The following is a 6000-nucleotide window of genomic DNA, read 5'->3' on the forward strand; positions in this document are numbered from 1 at the left end:
AGAGACGAAAAGAAAAGGCGAAAAAGCCAAACAGACAAAATCAAAAGTCAAATCTTCTTTGCAAACCAAAGAAACACAACAGAAAAGTCTTTTATTTCAATATGCAGAATAATAAAAAGAACATTCGAAAGTGGTAATTAAGTTTATATAGTTGAAATGCAATAACGAACCAGAATAAGTTTTTTTGTTCAGATAAATAATGGTAATATTTTCTGCATAAGCTGAACAACTTTTATTATATTTGTATTCCAAGACTGCAGACACATACTATGGGTTTTACATTACACGAAAAATTAACCTTTCACAACGAAGCTCTAATAATGTATGTCTTTGCAACATCAAATTTCTGTGTTAATATCTGCCGATTATAAGAAAACATGTCAATCAGCGAGAAATGTGCTGTAAAATTAACACGAGCACTTATTGTCTAACTTATCTAGAACTAGAACAGCATGAGCACAAGCACAGTGATTCAGTTCTGAAGGAAGAAATTAAGACAACAGCTTAATCGTACAGAACACAGATGACTGTGATATGATGATGTTAAATAAATAAAAGAAATAAAATAATATTAGAAAACATTAAGGCCATGAAGTATTACGTCAATGTGAGGGGTAAAAATAGAAAATAACAACTAATTTTTCTTTAAGATTCTTTTCTTATGGAGGCTGGGAAACTCACAAAGTGTTTATGGGTTTTTACCAAACTGGCACAACCGTTGCTGCTTTTGTTTTCAAAATTGAGGAAGATGTGCTGATCGGATTTGAAGTGCATCTTTCTGATTGTCACGAGCAGTGTTATGACGGGGTCAGTATCGTATTTTGCAAATTTACTTTGCTGCAGGACCGAAAAAAGAACAAGAACCTGGAGCAGGATTTGTATATTGTGCTGTCAGTTTCCTTATTATCACTGCTTGGAGTACTTTACAATATATTTCAGAATATAGTGATTGATTTTCAATGATGAAGGATCTCATTAATGCCATCAAGGGAATTTCCAAAATGTATGGCAAAATTCAGTGGTTTTCTAATTGTCAGACAAGTTTGACTCTGAGTATCAGCAATATCAAATCGTCTGTCTGTAACTCCTCTCAATGTGTTTTCCTATACGAGGTGAGGGGATCTTCCAGATATAGTTCTGTTCTTTCAGTTTACTTCCTCTGGGATTTAAACATCCACCCATGTGTTTGCTGAGCGTGACGACCCGTGAAGGAAAGGAAAGAATCCTGGTGATTGAGGAGTATAACCCTAACAGAACACTTTGGACTTGAATTCCTGTAGACGGGAGGCCTTGGGTTGGCCCACCCCAAGCCAATCAGTTGGTCCACTTGCGCTAGAGTCAACCGAGTACCAGTGTTGAACGTTCTCAACAGGTGTTATGGGCATTGTGGCTGATACTTGTGTTTGGATACAGTGCTCACGAAACCCTGGTGTTATTGTAATGTCTTAGTTTGGCATGTTCTCCATGGTGGATGGGATCAGTGAGCACCAAAATATTCTTTCTTTATGATGGATACCCTAACTCAAAATAAAAATAAAATAACAAAAACAGGCCATAGGTAAACGACCATGTCTTAAATATTCTTAAGAGCAATCTTCAACTTCTTTAACACCTCTACCTCAATTTCTGATATTACATTATTTAGCAGACAAATTTTTAGGGTAAATGTCTCCATGTCTTATTTAGAAGAGATACGAAGTGTTTGCTGGCTCTCCTAAGTTAGTCAACAATCTACGTTCTGGGGACAACGTAATGGAAAAATCTACTCCAAAACAGAATAAATTCAGCTTGCATTCGAAGGGCATTGGGGATATACCCATTTAGGTTACTCCCCATGCTACTTTGAATTTGTCACGAGGAGTTATTGTTGAGAGGGATTTGAAGATCACCCCTAAGTCAGAAATCCTTGCTAGTTTCTCCATCCATTGAGTTTCTACAGTGAGGCGTATCTCCATTAGCAAAAATGGACTTATGATGCCGATCAATGCCCTAATTTTGATGTTTATATACCTGCTACCATCAAGGCAGGTTATCTGAGTGGCAAGGTACGGTCATATATTCCAAACCTCTCAGATGGTTTCAATGTCAGCTCGAAGAAATCATGTCATGGTTCCTTGACGTGTGCTCATTGCATTGGCAAAAACCATGATGCCTACGAGTGCAAAATTGATCCTCTGTGTTAAATTTTGAAACTCTAATCCCTCTTTCTTTCGATTTTGTTTTAGATGGGTGGAGAAAAAAGCACAGCATTTGAAAATGGTTCACAACATTTTCTACCCTGAAGCTCGAAAGTTACTATCCACAACTCCACCATCAGAGGTGTGCATTTCATTCCACTGCAACAGTGGAAGTGCAGACAGATTTCTCCGTCTCTCCAACAGAGTCATTTTTAAACCACATGAAGAAATGTTTCCATCCAGTGTTAAGAGAGTTGACGAGTCAACTTCAACACCCATCTCTATCCTGACCACTTTTTCCAGTGGCTCCTCAGATCCACTTTCTTTTGCTCTAGTTTCTGGAGTATCCTCGGGTTCATCTTCTTCTGCCCCAAAATGTTGAACAATTATTTATTCATATCATCAGTCACTAGAATTTTAATCTACCGACAGAGACCTGTCCATTTGACCAAGGATAGGATTAATGGAGGCCAATACACCTTCTAATAAAGATAAACGACGTGGTCAAAAACAAAAGGACTCTCCGCCAAATTCTCCTTCACATAGGTAAAAATTGTTACTTTAATATAGTGGAACTGTCGATGTTTGCATTTTAATTTGGATGACCTTAAAGTGGTGATTGATTCTTACCATCCTGTGTGTTTTCCTTACAGAAAACATGTCTGAAATCTATCAATGCAGTCATCCTTTGGCAGTTTTCTTTGTACAGAAATGACAGGTTGTGTGATGGAGAAGTGCAAGGAGAGGTGGCACTGCTGGTCGATCAGCATGTGCATACCCTGTCTTTGTCACTCAGTACACCCTTGGAGGCCATAGCCATCCATGTTTCCTTAGGTGGTACCATCACTTTTTGTTCCCTCTACCTGTCTCTTGGAGAGACCTATGTTCAATCAAACCTTGATGTTCTCATTGAACAGTAACAATTTCTCTTTTCAATTGTGGGGGACTTTAATGGACATAATTTCCTCTGCAATGATGTTGATATTGATTGGAGAAGTCGTCCTGCAGCGTGTACGCTCTCGGATCATAACCTTTCTCTCTTCAGTAATGGTTCATATGCTTATTTTCATGCACCTAGTCATTTTTTCTGCTATTGATCTCTCTTTTTTCTTTTCCCCTTCACTCTTCTCTTACTTCTCTTGGGAAGTTGATAGTGACCCAAGAGGCAGTGATTATTTTCTTATTATTCTGAGAGAGACTGGCCGTAGTCGATGCTACCCGACCCGTGTAGTATTGTGGAAGCTGGACCAAGTCAATTGGTCCTCTTTCACTGCTATCTCAAAACATCATCCTACCATCGTGTGTAAGCCATTTGTCTGGCAGTACATCAGTATATCAGTCAGACCTAATGATATTCACTACGAGATGTTGCATCATCTCTCTCCTTCCTCTCTTTTTATTCTTCTGGTTGTTTTAAACTGGATCTGGCAGAAGAATACTATTCCTTATGCTTGACACAATGCTATTGTCCTTCCTTTTTCTAAACCTCGGAAGGATACCAAGATTCCTTCAAACTACTGTTCAATTGCATTGACATCTGTTTCTGTAAGGCCTTAGAAAGGATGTTTAATGCTCATTTTGTTTCCTCGGATCGAACAACCTTTTCTCGCCCACATAGTGACAACATTCCACCATAGAACACTTGGTTCAACTTGAAACGTCAATCTAAAAAGCCTTTCTCATTTGACAACATCTTATTTCTATATTTTTATCTTGGGAAGGTTTATGATACTACATAGATGTATTACATCCTGCAAGACCTACACTCATACGGGTTGCGTGACCATTTGCCCATTTTTATTAAACATTTTTAATGGGCTAGTGATTCCAAGTTCGTGTGGGTTCAACATTTTCCCGTTATTTCCTACAGGAAGTTGGAATCCCTCAGGGCTATGTCTTGAGTGTCGCACTTTTCATTGTAAAGATTAATGCCATCAATGGGTAACTCCCCCTTCAGTTGCAAATGATCTCTATGTCAATAATTTCCACATCCTGGGTTAGTCATCCAGCATGAGGTTTATTGAGCAGCAGCTACAGATTGCCCTCAATCATTTACTGAAATGGACTGCAGCAAATGGTTTTACCTTTTCTCACTCTAAAACCGTTTGCATACACTTCTACTGCCAATGGGATTCTCCCCACCATCCTGATATCTGTTTTAGAAAAGTTGTGCTTCCTCTGGTCCCTGAGGCAAAGTTCTTGGGGTATGTCCTTCACAGTTAGCTGACCTTTATTCCACACATCAAGCTGCTACGTGTCAAGTGTACAAGGACATTGAACATCCTCCCTGTCCTTTCTTTAACTTCTTGGGAAATGGATCGATGTTCTATACTAAAAATCTATCGTGCTCTCATTCGATCAAAACTGGACTATTGGTCTCTGCTTTAAAGATTTTAAAGAACTTAGGCTCTGCATAGGTGCTTTTTGTACTTCTCCAGTCCAAAATGTGTACACCTAGTCTCATGAACCTCCTTTACACCTCCGCCATTTGCAAACGTATTTACTGTATGCTGCAAGATTTTGTTCCTTATCACAGCATCCCACTTGGGGTTGTGTTTCCTTAGTGGATCATGCTTTCTCAGAACAGATGGTTTGCCACTGTCACTTTTGACCTTCATATCCAGATGCAGTTGGCTGAATTAGATCTGTCCTTAGATGACGTTGCTGTCTCCATTGATCAGTCCATTCCAACCATGGTTTATTACCATCCACAAATATTATCTTTCTTCGAACCATCTGAAGAAGGCGGATATTCCCGATTAGAAGTGCTGTCTTCTTTTTGCTGAGCATTTCTTTCACACTATCCTTCTAGGTTTAAAATCAGGTGACTCTATGGGCTCTTTCATGGTTTGTTGTGATTCGATGGTTGCACACAGGATCTTCTCTACAGTTTTTGTGTTCACTACTGAACTATATGACATTTCTCTTGCCCTAGATCTCATATAAGCTATACAGTACAGGAACTGTACTATTTATACCAATTTGCTTAGCTCTCTACTGGTCTTGGAATCGCTTCACCTTTGTTCTCATCTGTTCTCAACGATATTGCAAACCAACTGGCCAGTTTCTTTTTATCATATATTTCTATTCAGTTTTTTCGACACATTGCCAAGTTGGTATTCGTTGGAATGAGTTCGTGACACTGTAGCTAAGCCTATCTGCTCTGCTGCTATCAAGGCCATGCCTGTCCTATACAGGGACGATTGTACTGTATTCAAGACTCATCTCTGCACCAGTTGGCAGTTGCCTTGGAGTGAGTTACGTTATAACAAGGTTTTCCAGGTCAAACCTTATGTTGCTTTTTGGCCATCTTGCTTCCGTAAGGATTGGAAGGAGGAAGTTGTCCTGGCTAGGCTACGAATTGGACACAGTTTTTAACTCATCATTATCTTTTATCTGGGCCTGATGCACCAATGTGTGGTCTGTGTGACACTCAAGTCATAATAGCTCACATCTTACTGTCGTGCCGAAGTTACGACCGTGAGTGACGGCACCATTTTAGACATATTTTAACCATGTGTTCACCCTTGACGTTAAACAGTGTCGTTGGCGATGGTGACACTGTCCACCTCAATTGTTTTTTAATTGTTTAAGAACCATTGGTCTTTTTACCTCTATTAAGGTTTTTAATTCGAAAATTGGACTTTATTTTGTTACAACATGATTACTTTTGCATATTACGTATCTTAATAATTTTACTTTTATTTTTATTTTTATAGTTTGTTTGAGGCAGATAGCCTAGTTACTTTGCGCCAATAAACACTGAACAATCAACCAACCTCTCTGTAACTACTCAGCAATTTTCTTGACGAAGTTAATAACT

This window comes from Tachypleus tridentatus, chromosome 1 (genome assembly GCF_004210375.1).
Source record: "Tachypleus tridentatus isolate NWPU-2018 chromosome 1, ASM421037v1, whole genome shotgun sequence".
Lineage (NCBI taxonomy): Eukaryota > Metazoa > Arthropoda > Merostomata > Xiphosura > Limulidae > Tachypleus > Tachypleus tridentatus.